Genomic DNA, 17,834 nt, shown 5'->3' on the forward strand with positions numbered 1-17,834 from the left:
TCGTTGCTAGTGAAGATTCCGATTGGAGGGGGTGCCGTGGACGTCACCCATCAGTGAGAACAAGCAGCCTGCTTGTCCTCGGAGAAAAAAGGTATCATCTTATTTTCTTTTCCATGTTTTATTTTGTTTGATTTCTATTGATAATACTGGGGAACAAATTACTAGGATTTTCTGAGAAATCATCTCAGCTCTTCAGAGATTGAAATATTGTTAATTTCTTCTATGAGCTTCAATTTAATCTTATTTTATGGTAAACCTTGGGGTTTTTTTAATACTGATTATTCAACCTTTACCTTAAACCTTTGCCTTCTACTCATCCAGTTCCTAACCCAGTCACTTTAGGGCCCATACTGAGGGCACTCAGTTTATTTTTTAGTTGTCTATGCAGGACCGTGTCAAAGGTTTTCCTGAAATCTAAATAGTATATTATTTGCATACATACATCTCATACATATTCATTATGGTTATTCTAAAAAAAAAATCAACTGATTAGGAAGACAGTATATATATCTATATTTATTATTCTTAAAATTGAAATTAGCCAACAATGAGAAATTTCTCTCAGTATGCCCCCTTTCACATTCACTTGAATTAGCAAAAGGGAGACCACACTTTCTCTGTCCCCCCTTACCTAGGCCTGACACCAGTACCTCCCCTATTCTCATCTCCAAAGCACAGCTCTTTCTCCCTTCCTCCCTCTTTACCCAGCACTTCCCACCTTCCCTATGCTATGCCAGGTTTCAGACCAGCTGCCCTTTAGTTAATTGTTGAGATACCAAACATATATTAGCCGCACATAATGGTTAGAGCAGCAGGCTGAGAACCAGACTTCAAATCCAACTGCTGCTCCTTGAGATCTTGGACAAGTCACTTAACCCTCCATTGTCTCAGGTACAAACCAGTTGTAAACCCTCCAAGAAAATACGTGGAGGGGCATAATCGAACGGGGCACCCAAGTTTTCCTGAGGACAACCTCGCAGGACGTCCCGGCAAAGGGGCGGGGAAACCCGTATTATTGAAACAAGATGGGTGTCCATCTTTTGTTTCGATAATACGGTCGGGGACGCCCAAATCTCAACATTTAGGTCGACTTAGGGGTGGTCGTCCTTAGAGATGGTCATCCCCGATTTTCGCCTATAATGGAAACTGAGGACGCCCATCTCAGAAATGACCAAATCCAAGCCATTTGGTCATGGGAGGAGCCAGCACTCGTAGTGCACTGGTCCCCCTGATATGCCAGGACACCAACCGGGAACCCTAGGGGGCACTGCAGTGGACTTCAGAAAAAGCTCCCAGGTGCATAGCTCCCTTACCTTGTGTGCTGAGCCCCCCAAAACCCACTCCCCACAACAGTACACCACTACCATAGCCCTTAGGGATGTACCCTAGATGTGGGTACAGTGGGTTTTGGAGGGCTCACATTTACCACCACAAGTGTAACAGGTAGGGAGGGATTGGCCTGGGTCTGCCTGCCTGAAGTGCACTGCAGCACCCACTAAAACTGCTCCAGGGACCTGCATACTGCTGTCATGGAGCTGGGTATGATATTTAAGGCTGGCATACAGGCTGGAAAAAATATTTTAAAATTTTTTTTAGGGTGGGAGGGGGTTAGTGACCACTGGGGGAGTAAGGGGAGGTCATCTCTGATTCCCTCCAGTGGTCATCTGGTCATTTGGGGCACATTTTTGTGGCTTGGTTGTAAAAAAAAAAAAGGACCAAGTAAAGTCGTCCAAGTGTTCGTCAGGGACGCCCTTCTTTTTTCCATTATCGGCTGAGGACACCCATGTGTTAAGCACGCCCCAGTCCCGCCTTCACTATGCTTCCGACATGCCCCCGTGAACTTGGTCATCCCTGCGACGGAAAGCAGTTAAGGACGCCCAAAATTGGCTTTCGATTATGCTGATTTGGGTGACTCTGGGAGAAGGACGCCCATCTCCCGATTTGTGTCGAAAGACAGGCGCCCTTCTCTTTCGAAAATAAGCCTGTTAATGTACCTGAATGTAACTCACACTAACGTGAGCTAAATCCAAATCCAAAATCTAGTACTAGGCATATTGTAAAGTAATACAAAACTTTAAAGTCACTCAGGACCTATAAACCAAATCTACGGTACCATCATAGCACTTACTTCCATGAGTCACATAACAAAGGCCTATCAAGGAAAAGGTAAGGCTGTAAACATATCAGTGGAAACAAGAACATTAATATACCTACTAAACAAACTGGATTACTACAGATCGATTTCTACACAGACATTCAGTGCTAACAGAATAACTGGCCTCTTTCACACAGACAGACCCTCACCAAGCATGGGATAAGTACCCACAAGCTAAAGATAGAAATATGTAGACAAAAATTAAACTGGACTCTGCGTACCATATAACACCAGAGAGCTAGAAACAGTAATGTATTTTTTTATCTACTGTGCAAAATATAAAGACAGCAGATGTATACAAAAATGAACACATTCCACTCATGAAATTAAAAATTAATACATAAAAATAAAAATAAAAGGGAAAATAAGATGATACCTTTTTAATGGACTAGTTTAGTACATTTTTTGATTAGCTTTCAGAGGCCAAAACCTCCTTTCTCAGGTCAGGATAATTTACTTACCTGAGGAATTTAGATTTTGGCCTCTAAAAGTTAGTCAAAAAATGTATTTAGTCCAGTAAAAAGGAATCACTTTATTTTTATATATTAACTTTCATATAAACTACATTCTGCATTATTTCGCTCTAAATTTAAAAATAAAATTATTTTTTCTACCTTTGTTGTCTGTTCACTTAGAGGGACATAATCGAACGCGAACGCCCATCTCCATGGACGTCTATCTCCGAGGAGGGGTAAGTGAAGGGATGGGACAGACCGTATTTTCGAAAAAGATGGGCGTCCATCTTTTTTTTTGATAATACGGTTTGTGCCGGGCAAATGCATCGGATTTGTGCTGATTTGAGCTGGGCGATACCGTTTTTCAGCGATAATGGAAACCGAAGGCATCCAGCTCAAAAACGAACAAATCCAAGGCATTTGGTCGTGGGAGGGGCCAGGATTCGTAGTGCACTGGTCCCCCTCACATGTCAGGACACCAACCAGGCACCCTAGGGGGCACTTGTAACAATTAAAAACAAAAAAGTAAAATACCTCCCAAGTCCATAGCTCCCTTCCCTTGGGTGCTGAGCCCCTCAAATCCCCCCCTCCAAAAAAAAACCCACTGCCCACAACTGTACACCATTACCATACCACTTATGGCTGAAGGGGGGCACCCAGATGTGGGGGCACCCAGATGTGGGTACAGTGGGTTTTGGGGGCAGTTTGGAGCGCTCCCATTTACCAGCACAAGTGTAAGAGGTGGGGGGGGGGATGGGCCTGGGTCCACCTGCAGGAAGTCCACTGCACCCACTAACAACTGCTCCAGGGACCTACATACTGCTGTGATGGAGATGGGTATGACATTTGAGGCTGGCATACAGGCTGGGAAAAAGTTTTTAAAGGTCTTTATTTGTGGTGGGAGTGGGTTAGTGACCACTGGGGGGAGTTAGGGGAGGTCCCCCCGATTCCCTCCGGTGGTCATCTTGGTCACTTAGGGCACTTTTTTGGGACTTGTTCGTGAAAAAAAAGGGTAAAAAAAAAGTGACCTAAATTCCCGCTAAAAACGCCTATTTTTTTTTGATTATCGGCCGAAGGCGCCCATCTCTCCTCGGCTGATAACCACGCCCCAGTCCCGCCTTCACCACGCCTCCAACACGCCCCCGTCAACTTTGGCCATTTCCGCGACGGAGTGCAGTTGAAGGCGCCCAAAATCAGCTTTCGGTTATACTGATTTGGGCGCCTTTGCGAGATAGGCGCCCATCTCCCAATTTGGGGGTCGAAATATGGGCGCCCATCACTTTCGAAAATAAGGCGGTTAATGTTTCTAATTGTAGGTCGCAGTCTTTGGTCAGTTTTTTCTGTCTCTCATAACTCATTCAAGGGTCTTTCATTTGTCATTTTTTTCTCTTTCTTTGTGATCTTCCTCACCTGTTGTACTACATCCATCTCTGACATTTATATTTTCCATTCAGCTTTCTTCTGTTTTGCTGTGCCTCTGTCCACTCAGATCTAATTTATTCTTAGTATCCAGTCTTGACCCCTCCCCCCCCATTTTTTTTCTGCATCTTCCTACGGCTTTTCATCTCTTTCCCTCACTCAGGTCCTCCCTTTTTGCTTCTCTAATTCCCCAATCTGTCACCAACTGTTTCCCCTCCCCTCCAGCCATATAACATCTCCTGTCTGTGGCTCTCTCTCTCTGTTTTCTGCAATCTATGTAGCATCTCCTCTATGTCTCTTTCCCTCTCTCCAGTCCTGTGGCATCTTTCACTCTCCCCCCGTCATGTGTCATCTCCTCCCCCCACCCCAGCCCATGCAGCCTCTCTTCTCCCATCCCTACAACCAGTATCTCTTCTCCTCCTCAGCCATGCAGCATCTCCTCTCTCTTCCTCTATCCAGAATCTTCTGTTTTTCTGTCTGCTTGCCTGCCATATAGAATCTGCCCTCTCTTTCTGCTCCCCCGCCCCTGCCCCAGTCCCAGCCCCACCCAAAATCTCCTCTCTCTCTCTCCCTGGCCATCCAGGATCTCCTCTGCATCTCTCTCTTTTGCCCCAACTGAACATGAACATTAACCCTGTTTCTCTCATCCCCTACCATGTAACATTGCCTATTTCTTCCTCCAATTCAAAATTGTCCCTCTGTCTCTCTCAGTACCCATAGCTTCTCTCTCTTTCTTCCCCATATAACATCACCCTTCTATCCCTCATCCTCCAGCATCCACTATTGCCCCTTCTATTTCTCCGCTCCCTCCATCCAGCATTGCCTATCTATCCCCCTCCAATAGTCCTGTCTCTCTCTTTCCATATCCCTCACCATGCAGTATTGACCACCCCTTACCCCACCATCACTCCAACCCCTTTCTCTCTCTCCCCCCCTCTTATCCCACAATTGCTTCATCTCATTCTCTCCCTCCCCCCACCCACATAACTCATTTGTTCACACCTCCTTCTAGGCTGCTGCCTGCCCGAATCTACAGCAGCAACACCAAATAGGAACAGCCAGCTTCCCTTCCCTGCTGCTGTTTGCCCGAATGTCCTTTAGATTGTAAGCTCTTTGAGCAGGGACTGTCCTTCTATGTTAAATTGTACAGCGCTGCGTAACCCTAGTAGCGCTTTAGAAATGTTAAGTAGTAGTAGTAGAATGGGTGAACACAAACAAAAAGAACCCACATGCAGGGCCAGAGCCCTGGGCATCCTGCTGCTGGTCTCGCTCCTCCTCCTATTCCTTCCCCATAACAGGAAGTTACATCATGGGAAGGGAGGAGGAGGAGGGAGACTGGCAATGGCGTGCACAGGGCTCTGGCCCTGCACATGGATTCATTTCATTTATGCTCACCTAGTCGGGCAGACAGCGGCAGGGAAGGGAAGAGAAGCTGGCAGTTCCTATTGGTGTTACTGCCAAGGACTCGGGCAGGAGAGCAAGCAGAGCAAGGAAGGGTAAGCTAGCAGTTGGGGTTGGGGATGCTTTGCTTCCCCATGACTCTTATAAATGGTGCCTATGGAGCCATTCACAACAACCCAGATAAAAACAGCTTGATTGGGAGGGACAATGCCCTCCTCACTCCCCAAACCTTGCCCATGCCAGGAAGACCTCCCATCCATCTACTCCAATTGTTTCCTCCTCTCTCCTCCTGTAAATCTCTTGAGACACTGCTAGAATATGGGGATGGGGAGAGATTTTACCTTTCTCATGTCTTTCTTTCATCAAGTGGTAAAATAACCAACACAACCATTGAACCACAACGGGATTATCACAGACACCAGAAGGATGGAGAGAGAGATCATCCAACGGGAGACCCGCTGGAAAAATATTCCTGAAAAACAAATGAAACCAGGTGATATGAAATTTAAATAGAATATCAAAATCCATATTTGAGCATTCTTAATTTGAAAATGGAAATATACCAGAGGAACCAAATAAAGGAAGATGGTAACAACCTTCTTTGGATCTGATTCTAGGAGGTGCTGCCAGTTTCATGATATAAATGTAATCAATAGAAATAAAACAAAATAAAACATGGAAAAGAAAATAAGATGATACCTTTTTTATTGGACATAACTTAATACATTTCTTGATTAGCTGTCAAAGGATGTATTATGTCCAATAAAAAAGGTATCATCTTATTTTCTTTTCCATGTTTTATTTTGTTTTATTTCTATTGATTACCTTTAAAAGTGGACTAACACGGCTACCACACTCCTCTACTCATGATATAAATTAGATCTCAATCATATGAACACTTTATGTTACTGAAGCTTATTTTTGTGACTGTGACTGACCTGCTATAGAAATCGCTGATTCTCTCTCTTGCTTCATTACAGTGTTTCCAATATGACAGGTAATCTTGTCATACTGATTTGTTCTCATAAGTAGGGAAGTTTTGACGTTGAACAGACCATTCTGCCTTTGTAATTCTGTTTCAGATGCTGGTACCAGACTCTGTCCAGCTTCTTCTCTCCAAGTCACTTCAGGCTCTGGATACCATTCTGCCGATTCACACAGTATCATTATCCCTCTGTCCTGATAGTCATTCATAGAGATTGAAAGAGTAGTGCCCAGACCTGAAGGAAAATAACATCTATGTGTCAGAATATTAGAGATTCATTTTGATAGTGAAAATAAAAGTGATGGTGATTTTTCTTTCTGCTGCTGATGGTGAACAGGCCCAGAAATCCTGATCACCAGGAGAAATGTGGAAGTATCAGGTCCAAAATACCGAAACCAGTTCAGACAGATTTTCCCACTGTGATCAGTTACTTTCCCCTATACCAGTAGCACAGCCAGACGGCCAGTTTTGAATGGGCCTCAGCACAAAGTGGATGGGCACAAAATGTTCTCTCTGCTTTCCTTCCCCTCATCCCCCAGTTGAAGACCTGCTCCTCCAATAGTCAGAGCTCCTACCAAGATGGGCTATCAGCTGCACTGTCCTTGAGCCATCACTGCTGCTGCCAGCAAACTGTGAATACTTAGTTTTTGCGCATTTGAGAAAACTGAGTACGCTCAGTATGTCAGCCGTGGCCCAGGGACATTGGCACTGACTGCTGAACTTTCTAGGAGTTCTGTCTGCTGCAGGAGGAAGCCTTCAGCTGGCGGGGCTTGGGGATCCTTGCCAGCCAGAGAAAAGGTGCATTGCTACGGGGTGTGCTGAGACAGAGTGGATGGACCCTTGCCCACCTAGGCCACCTGTGGTGACACCAGTGCAACAAAGTAATGAGGCCACAATTTTACTTGGTTTCATTTTAGAAGCAGAAATTAAATTACATGTAATTACGGACAATAACTCTCTTAATCCCCTGTGTACAGCCCTGGCTGAAATGAGCACTTTTTAAAAACTTATACATACATTTGAGTTGGGGGGATTAAGGTGTGAACTAGGGAGATTACAGAATCTAGAAACTGCTTTTCATCTAGAGAGGTTTAAATATTTATATTATGAATAGAGGAATAAAGGAGGGAGGCTGTTAGCTCACAAATTAAAAGTTAAAATAGGCCAACAAAATATTTTACAATTAAAGATGGTGGTAGTGGTGGGGATATGGTACATTAAAATGAGAAGATTAAACAAGCATTTAAGAGGTTTTATGAAACTTTGTATCAGAGTGAAGTGTATATGAGAGAATAGCAGGTTGCTGATTTTCTGGAGAAGTATCCATTACAATCACTCAATGAGGGAGTAGAGGAAGTTGGATAGGATGATTTCTGAAGAGGAGGTAAGGAAGTCTATCCAAACTCTGAATATGGGCAAAACTCCAGGCCTTAGTGGCTACATGGTAAGATCTACAAGATTTTAAGTGCTAGCCTGATACCCAAACTGTCAGGCTTCTTCCCTGGGAGCACTGGGTTTGTGAGTCTTTGGGCCACTACCGTGGAGCGGCAGTGGCAGGGCAAGGTCACCTTCAAGGTAGAGACAAGGCAAGACTGGACTGGAACCCCGGACTGGAGTTCTGCACAGGAATACACAGGACTGGAACGCACCGGACGGGGAGCGCACTGGAGTGGAGCCCGCTGGACTGGAACCCACGGGACCGGAACCTGCTGGACAGGAACACACTGGACCTAGGCTTCACCTACGCTCAGCCACCGTTCCCCGAGGGTTGAGCCCTCAGGTTTCGGGCGGCCGGCAGGGCTTACAGGAGAAACGGAACTGGAACTAGCAGGCAGGAACAACAGGAGTCAGGATACAGAAGTGCCCCCAGGCACCTAGGCGAAAGCAAGGCAGAACAGGCAGGGAATGTCCGGGTTCCAGCAATAGTCAGGACTGACCGCAGGCAGAGCATATCCGGGTCCAGGCAGTAGGCAGGACAGACAGCGGGCAGACAGTAGTCAGATTCAGGCAATGGTCAGGTCAAGGAGCAAGCAGAGAATATCTGGGTACAGGCAGTGGTCAGGTCAAGGAGCAAGACTGTGGCTGGAGCTCCAGTAACAAGGAGTACTGGCAACAGACAGAACTAGGGCTGAAGCTCCAGAAACAAAAGAAAACACACACGGGAAAACCAGAAAGCTAAACACAGGAAGACTAGAAGCTGTACACAAGCTAACAGGAAAGCTATGCCCAAGCTAACCAGTCATACACTAGGAACTCACACTAAGCAAACACAGGAGAACTAGTAAAGCTGTACACAGGCTAACAAGCTAAGCTGTGCCCAAGCTAACTAGTCATACACTAGGAATTCACACTGAACTGGACAATGTAGCAGTGCACAGAGCACTCTAACATACCAGGGACCTTAGACGATGCAAAGGCTGCAGTCTCTAAGTGCTTAATAAAGCCCTTCAACACCAGAGGCGCAGCTGCAGCAATCTCTAAGTAACTAAGGAGGCTGTTCAGGCATAAACCAAGGAGCAGGCAGAAAGCACAGTGAAACACAGAGAGGCTTCCCACACCCAGGTGTAGTGTAGTGAAGCAATTAGAGTCATGCTGGAAGCAGCCAGCACATAGAGAAAGAGCTTACCCAGGCAACACCCATAGGTGCAGTATAGTGAAGCAATCAGTGCCCTGCTGCTGGATGCAGCCAGCACAGGGAGCCAGAGCTAGCTCAGAAAGGACAGACAGAAGAAACAGGAGCCAGCTAGGAAGCTGACCCACAGGAATAAGGTAAGTCTGAGGGTGGTCACGGCCACAGATGTGACACAAACCTATCAGAGTATTCAATGACATTTTGCAGAGTGGCTGCATGCAAGAGTCCATGGGAATAATGGTCCTGCCGAAGACAGGAAAAAAATCCCAGTGCATGCAGATCCATATCTCTTATTAATCTCGATGCCAAGCTTTGTGCAAGGGTATTGGCAGATAGGTTGAAGTCAGTTATTGAAGGGCTAATCTATGTAGATTTATTCCCCAAAGGCAGGTAGGTGACAACATTCGTAAGGTACTGAACCTGATCTAGAAGGATTTGAGAGGTGGCTACCCAGTCATGCTTTTGGCAGTCGACGCTAAGAAAGTATTTGATAGAGTGGGGTGGGGGTTCCAGTTCTGAGTCCTCCAGAAAGTGCAAATTGGGTAGATGTTTCAATGGCATATGGGCCCTTTGTCTGAAACTGAAGGCACAGATTAGGATTAATGGGGGTCATACAGAAAGCTGTAGGCTTGGCAGGGTTGTCTACTCTCACCCTTGTTTTTCTCATTGACCATTGAGCAATTAACATCTTATGTGAAAGCTAATGGGGACATTCTGGAATTTCAGGAGGCAGGCCGTGATTTTAAGATTAAACACTTTGCAGATGATATCATCTTTATCATTAGCAATCCAATCCATGACTAACATTGCATGTTCTTATGGATGAGATCAAGAGATATACAGAATAACTTGGGATAAAATGGAAGCTTCGAAGGCAATCTTGAATGAAGAGTATGAATGGGATTCGAAGGAGTTATTTCCTTTTATACAGGTGCAGTCCCCCATCAAATATTTGAGTTTTTATGTAACCAAGGATTGCAGGCAGCTAGAGAAAATTAATTATGAGCTCATCATGAAGATCATTGGTCATGACCTCAATAGATGGGATCGAGGGAGCCTCCAAGAATCTTGAACTTGTTTATTACTCTACCAGTGAGAGGCTGTCAGATAAATTCTTTATGAAATAGCAGAAACAGATTTTTTATTTCATTTGGAACTGGAGACCACATGAGTAGCAAGGGAAGTGTTATATCTGGGGAAAGAGCAAAGAGGAGTGGGGGGGGTCCCCTGTTTTGAAATAAATACTGCATAGCAGACCAGATGAGAGTGTTCTTTGATTTGGGGGTGGGGGGCTAACTAGCAATAGCAATGGGTACAGCTGGAAGAAGATGAGTTTGGAGGAACCCTATTAGGGATGTAATTTGACAAAATCATTTGAGAAGCATAGTAAAGGGAATAGATAACCACTTTACTTACACAACTCTGCTGGTATGGAAAAAGATAAATAGGGATCTGTTATGGGGAAAAGAGTAACTAGATTAGCCCCACTTTATGGTAATAATCACTTCCCAAAACACCAAAGACATGGCACCGTTTTCAGGACAGTCGTGCCTGCTTCAAGAGTCTACAATAAAAAAAGATTTGATAAACATATCTTGTAAAATACAGAATCATATATAAAAATATATAAAACACGTAAACCAAATATGTTAAAAGGCATACTAAATCAAAAAATAAAAGATGTAGAAGATATATATTTAAAGGTAACTTCATCTGTCAAGGAGGGAGGACGAAGCAGATAGGTGCATGGATGGTTCTTATCAAACCTTTGTGAGGAGGATAGGCCAACACAGAGAGGCTTGCATCCTCTAGATGAATGCACGGTTACACTGATGGTGTCATCTAGACTTTCACTTTCCTGGACCATGTGATGATTTTCCAAGAGCTGCTGAGCAGAGATGGCATCCACCTATCAAAGAAGGGGTGAAGTGTCTTCTACAACAGACTGTCTAATCTACTGAAGAAAGATTTAAACTAGGATCACTGGGGATAGGTGAACAAAACCATCAGGTAAGTAAAACATTAAATACCTCTACAGAAAAATGGGAAAACCCAGAAAATATCTGGAAAGCCATGCATACTAATGCCCATAGTATGGGAAATAAGGTTCTGGATCTAGTGGTTGTGAAGGAAGAGGCAGTGGTCTTGAATCTGTGGTTCATAGAGAACTATGACTGAGATATAGTTATACCTGGCTATAATTTCATCAGGAAGGACTGAATAAGTAGAAAGGGAAGAAGAATGGAGCTACAGTATATGTATCAAATTAAAAACTTACATGCTAAGGAATAGGCACCATAAGTTAATCTGGAAGGAGGGAATGGAGCATATATTTATATTTATATGATATTCAGACCTCCTTCACAGGCAGAAATGGACAAACTTAATTAAAAACATTCAGAATATTTCTATGAAAGAAGAAGTTCTACTGATAGGTGATGTCAATATGCTGAATATTGATTGGGAAATCCAGTTGTGGGAGATCCTGGATTCTCTACAGTTAGAGCTGTTCTTACCAATAATAGAACCCACATGGAAAGGGGCCATACTGGACCTGGTGCTTATGAACGGGGAGAATATTTCTGATGCTATAGTTGGTGATCATCTGGCATCCATTATCACCAGATTGTGTGGTTCAATATTAGGATATATATGGAGATGATTCATTCAAAAGTGAGGGTCCTAGGCTTCAGGAAGATTAACATTGTCAAGACAGTGGAATATCTGAAGAAGTCATTGACTGGACAGAAACATATGAGGAAAGCAGAACAGCAGTAGGCAAAAATGAAAGGAGGTATTTTAAGGGTAACTAATCTTTTTGTTGGTAAAGTCAATCAAAGTAAGTTCCATTTCTTCAAAAAAAGTTGTTCAATAGATAAGGAAAGAGGTTGACCTTCATAAACTACAAGAATGAGGAAGACAAGCAACAATATCTGGAAAGCTAAGAGAAGCTGGGATAGTAGTCAGAAAAAGATGTAAATGGAAGAAAAAATAGCCAGTATAGTAAAAAGGGGATACAATATATTTTTTTTTAATTTTAGATATGTTAGTGACAGGAGGAGGTACAAAAGTGCCACTGTGAGACTCAAAAGAGTGAAGAGGAGGAATATGTAGAAATTGATCAGGAGATGTGGAACTGCTTAACAAATATTTATGTTCTGTGTTCATAGATGAAGGACTAGGGGGAACCAGGATTGCAGAAAACAAACATAAATAGGAATGGAAGTGAGTTAGACCTCCAGCAATTTTCAGAAGACTGTTTACGAGGAACTAGTTAAGCTAAAAGTAGACAAAACCACAAAGCTAGGTGGGATACATCCAAAGATATTGAAGGAACTTACAAACTTTCTCATGGCTCCCCTCTCTGACCAGATAGGAAGTAAGGAAGAAGTTGGGAACTATAGGCTGGTTAGTCTGTTCTCTGTGATGACTGTAATAATAGGGACACTGCTAAACAAAAGATAGTGAGATGTCTGGAATCCAATGGATTGCAGGATCCCAAGTAGCATGACTTTAGGCCTTGTTAGACAAATCTGATAAATTTCTTTGACTGGGTGACCAGATATTGATTGGAGGAGAGCGCTGGATGTGGTTTACTTAGATTTTATCAGAGTCTTTGACATGGTTCCCAATAAACCACTTTTGAAGAAACTGAGCACTCTTGGTACAGGCCCTAAAGTCACTGATAATGATGGCAAAATACCACTTTTTTATCATCAGCTGCAGAAAAAAGCGGCGGGAGAGACCAATTAGTTTTTAATTTGGCAGATTCATACTCTGACAAATGTGTCTCTTGGAAAAAGACAATAGCTGGAGAATGCTTGGTCAAGGAGTTCAATATTTTTTTCCTCTTCATAGGATTGTTAAAACCCTTAACATTAAGGGATATGATAGTGATAGTCATGTAACATCAAAGGTATATAATATTCTCAACAGACATGCAACTTTCTTTAAATCAGTCACCTTACTTTCTAACTCTTCTTACTTTCTTGCTATCTTTGCTTTACCCTTCACTATCAATTAAAATATTCTATTACGTATTGTGTTGACATTGTAAGCAGTATACAATGCCATACTTTGTATTGTTATTGGAATATTTTTACTGCTGTGATTGCCTATTGCTCATGTTTGATCTATTCTTACTGTACACAGCCTTGAGTGAATTCCTTCATAAAGGCAGGGTTCGTAATCGCCCCACCCTAGAGGGAACTCTGTATAGTTGCCAGCCCCCGCACCTCCCTCCCTCTCTCTGCCCTCCAAGCATGACCTGTCCTCCCGCAGCCCCTCGCCTTCCTAAGTGCTGGCTGTATTTTAAAAATTCTTACCTTGGGGTGCAGCGTCCACAGTGAAGGTGAGCGGCACTTCAGACTGCCTTCGCATGTGTCTCAGCTCTGCCTCTGGTCCCGCCCTTGACATGAGGGCGGGACCAGAGGCAGAACTGAGACACATGCAAAGGCAGTCTGAAGCGTCACTCACCTTCACTGTGGACGCCGCACCCCAAGGTAAGAATTTTTAAAATACAGCCAGCACTTAGGAAGGCAATGGGCTGCGGGAGGACAGGTCGTGCTTGGAGGGCAGAGAGAGAGAGGGAGGGAGGCGTGGAAGTCGAAGGAGAGAGAGGCGTAGACCTCGTAGGGAGGGAGGGGGTGTCCTGGAACTCGAAGGGGAGGGGGTTGTCCTGGAACTCAAAGGGGAGGGGGGTCATCCTGGAACTCGAAGGGGAGGGAGGCGCGGGAGTGTGGAACTCAAATGAGAATGGGGGGCATGGAACTCGGAGGGAAGGGAGGGGGTCCTGGAACTCGGAGGGCACACAGAGAGGTGGGGAGGGGGCCTGGAACTCAGAGGGGAGAGAGATGGAGGGAGGGGGGCCCTGGATAAAGGGGGATGGAGGAGAGGCCAGGGGAGAATGCAGAGTTGATGCATATGTAGGGGGGGAGGGCAAGGGACAGAGGAGAATTGCTGCACCACGATGGATGGAGGGGGCAGGGGAGAGATGCTACACATGGATGGATGGAGGGGGCAGAGCACAGAGGGCGTTTGCAGCATATGGATGAATGCAGGGGACAGAGCATAATTGGTGCAAATGGGACACACACTACACTCTCTCACTCACACATTCTGTCTCTCTCTCTCAATCACACACTCTCTCTCTCTCTCACACACATACTCACTCTCTGACACATACTCATTCACTCTCTCACACATACTCTCTCCTAACAGTTCCCTTAAAAACATAATTGCCATTAGAGGACAACCTTGCTAGCGCCCGTTTCATTTCTTTCAGCAACGGGCCTTTTTTTACTAGTAAATAAATAAATGTTGAGAAATTTGGCCAGTGATCTTTTCTGAGGCAGTAGAATAAAGACAATGTGATGTACAAACTGAGTATAAATACAAAAAAAACAGCATTGTGCAGAAAACAAGCACAGTATGTTACAACCATTAGATGTAGAGACCCAGATGGGCAGCAACCCTTCACTGACTCCAATAATAATGATGTGAATAGTGTTAACAGATTGAAATATCAACAATGATATATTATTATATATATGATGAAAAATATATGATTATAAGTAAGAAAACTAGTAATATGATTTAAGTCACTTAGAATCTAATGAGCACTTATATCATTGTGGCAGCCATGATCTGATATGGAGATGCAAGCTGTTCCCTGGAAGTTGAGCCTCCAGGTGCGGGTGGTCTACAGGTCTTCTGGAACCACGTGGGGTTGTTGTCCAGGAAAGACACGTGTGGAAAACAGATACCCAGAAGGAGGTAGTCAGGATCTGGTCCGCGGTCAGGGCAGGCAACAAACAAGCAATGGTCAGGATTCGGTCCGAAGTCAGGGCAGGCAGCAATCAAGCAATGGTCAGGATTCGGTCCAAAGTCAGGGCAGGCAGCAAACAAGCAGAGTCCAAATCAGGCAAAGGTCAAAGATCAGGAACAAATACAAGAAGGTCCAACTGCACTGCAACTACCCAGGAACTGAATAGAAGCCGAAGCACAGAAGGATTGAAGGCAAGGCTTTAAATAGTAAGGCAATCAGAGTCAACCATCCTCAGCTGAATCCAAAATGGCTGCCCCCACAGGAGATCTCAAAGGACCAAATATGGGCTTCCTTCCTGTCCTCGTAACTCCAAGATGGCTTCCTAGGAGATGATCTATCCAAGATGGCTGTACCCCTTGAGCTATCCAAGATGGCTACAACTCTTGAGCTATCCAAGATGGCTGCGGCCATTGATCCAACCAAGATGAGGCTGCCAGAAATAGGAAATAGAAACAGACCTTCCTAAGACTGATCCTTGTCCCTTTTAGATGGAACTGCGGGATGACCTAGTCGGGAGGAGCGTCGAACAGGTGAGGGACGTGACAAGTACATTGCAATATGTCTGCTGTATCACAATGGGCCGCAGATATTCATCTTTTGGGCCACGTTGAGTCAGTACTTGATGCGCATGCTCCAGTTCAAAGTCATTGGAGAAATTTGTATGGGATCTGCACCTTCCGTGTTTTCAGGTAGGCCCAGGAGACAGACGTTATTCCTCTTTGCTCTATTGTTGCTATCTGTAATTTCCCACTCAAACTGTGAGATCTTCTTAATTTGTCTTTGCAGCGTTTTTATGTTTTCATCTGCTACCACTGTTTTGTTTCTAACATGATCACTTTGAAATTTAACAGGGATAAGTTTGATTTTATGACTGATAGGTAGTCTTTAATGTCTGTTAGATCCTCTTTAGACTCTGATATTAGGTCTTTGAGAGCGCGAATCTCTTCCAATATGGTGACTGTAGCAGAATCTTCAGTCTTATCTGAGACGTCTTTTTGTGGAGAAACTGGTTCTATTCTATGATGTTTGCTATTTTTACCAGAAGCCATGTCAGTAAGCCGGATCGAAGATTAATGTTAAAGAAAAAAGGTTAAATTGCTGCATGGATTGAGATGATATTTCAATTTAATGCGGGAGTCATCAGGAGCTCAGTGATTATGCTGCCATTTCTGTCAGTGCTCTACACCCCTAAGTGCTTGAATCTACTGTAATCATAAAAAAGTAGGGTTGTCCCTACAAACATAAAATCCAAGCCTCCCTGATAAAAGTAACCAAATTGTAATCCAAATGAACCAAACCATATTGGAAACCATTCTATCTCCACTAGAAATACAAACAGAAAAGAAAAACTAAAAAAAACAACCTAAAATCAATCAGATCTGGCAATATATTCTCAATAACCCAAGTACTGCACTAAGGTGTGTGCCTTTGGCTTGCACCTTAGGCAGCATGCTGAGTGGTGGGCGCTGCTAGGTGCTGCAGTTTAAATGCCCCACGGCATCTGACAGTCAGTGGGCGGAGCTTGCTCCCACACCCAAAGCCAAGTTGACAAAGAAGAACAAAGGGAGGAGCGTGCTCCCACGCCGCAATGAGATGGTATCAGAAAAGAGTCCCGATAGGATAACAATCAGCAAAGACTGCAAGTGCAGAGTTTCAAACACTGTGGAATAGCTCCAGAGCAGGTCAGAGATGTTTAAAAAAGGTTTAGACAAATTCCTGGAGGAAACGTCCATAGTCTGTTATTGAGATGGACATGGGGGAAGGCATTGCTTGCCCTGGGATTGGTAGCATGGAATGGTTCTACTATTTGGGTTTTTACAAATCAAACATAGGGAAATAGGTATCTCAGTCCATAGAGCTCCTCATCAATGATATACCATCAATTTCTATATGGCAGGGGAAGGAGGACATCAGTTATTGAAATATAAGGTACCGGACCTTTCACAGTGCAGAGCTGTCCCAGATGTTGTTTAACTTTATGTTTTTAGATTTAGATTTATTATTTATAACCCACATTTATCCAGGGAGAGGTACAATATACACACATAGAAGTACAAAAACAAAGACAAAACATACCAAAAAATAAATTCTACCAATCATCATTAATCTAATTACATGCAATAGTCTCCGTGGGGTATTTTATTGATGTGCTGAATTTATTTGTTTTGTTTTTTTTGTGTAGTTTTGAGCAACTGGCATTGTTTTATTGTAATAAAGATCTATATGTGTGTTGGAGAATTGCCCTAACCTGCACTATATAATGTTTAAGGAAATATAAAGACTAGATTCTTATTCTTAGATATATATAAAGATAATTTTAGCTCAGTTTAGGAATTTTACACAAGGGAAATGTGCCACAAGGTAAATATTGTTAGAAAGTCAGAATTATTAATTATGCTGGATTAATATTAACTCACTTTGATTGAGGCTCAGATGTATTTTTTCTGCTGCTGTTGGAGTGGTGAATTAGGTATTGTGTCTGTAGCTTCATGGTGGATCCTCTGCTAGGAAAGAAGTCTTCTATGTGCAGAGTTGATGGTAGTGGAACCTGGAGAAAGTCTTATCTTGGGTGTGTTTGGAGTCTAGCAAAGGCCCAGAGAGATGCCAGAGAGGGACTGTTTCAGTGCGAATCCAGTTTTTATAATTCTTGTTGAGTCTTAGGGTGAAGTCCAGGTGGGGTGTATTAATCCAATCAAAACTCAGGAACTGGTTCTTTCTGGTTTTTGAGATGGAGACATGAAAAAGTTGATTTAGCTGGTCACATGTTTCCTGGCTGACCATGTGCTGTATTACACACTCCAGAATGTACTTAACAAGATTAAGAGTCATTGTCTGGGAGTTTCAGGTAGATGGTCTTTTCTTTTGTCATGTCCAGCCTCTTTGCTATCAATACATGGATCCTGTTCTTAGAGAATGTGGTGATTAACTTTCCTATATCCACCCAGCCTGCTTTTGTTATA

The 17,834-nt window shown here is 43.6% G+C and overlaps 1 pseudogene; it reads right to left on the reverse strand.

Moving 5' to 3' along the window:
* The window catches only part of LOC115464427, a 119,469-nt pseudogene that overhangs the window by 53,042 nt on the left and 48,593 nt on the right, over nt 1-17,834 (reverse strand).

This window comes from Microcaecilia unicolor, chromosome 3, assembly GCF_901765095.1.
Source record: "Microcaecilia unicolor chromosome 3, aMicUni1.1, whole genome shotgun sequence".
Classification (NCBI taxonomy): Eukaryota; Metazoa; Chordata; class Amphibia; order Gymnophiona; family Siphonopidae; genus Microcaecilia; species Microcaecilia unicolor.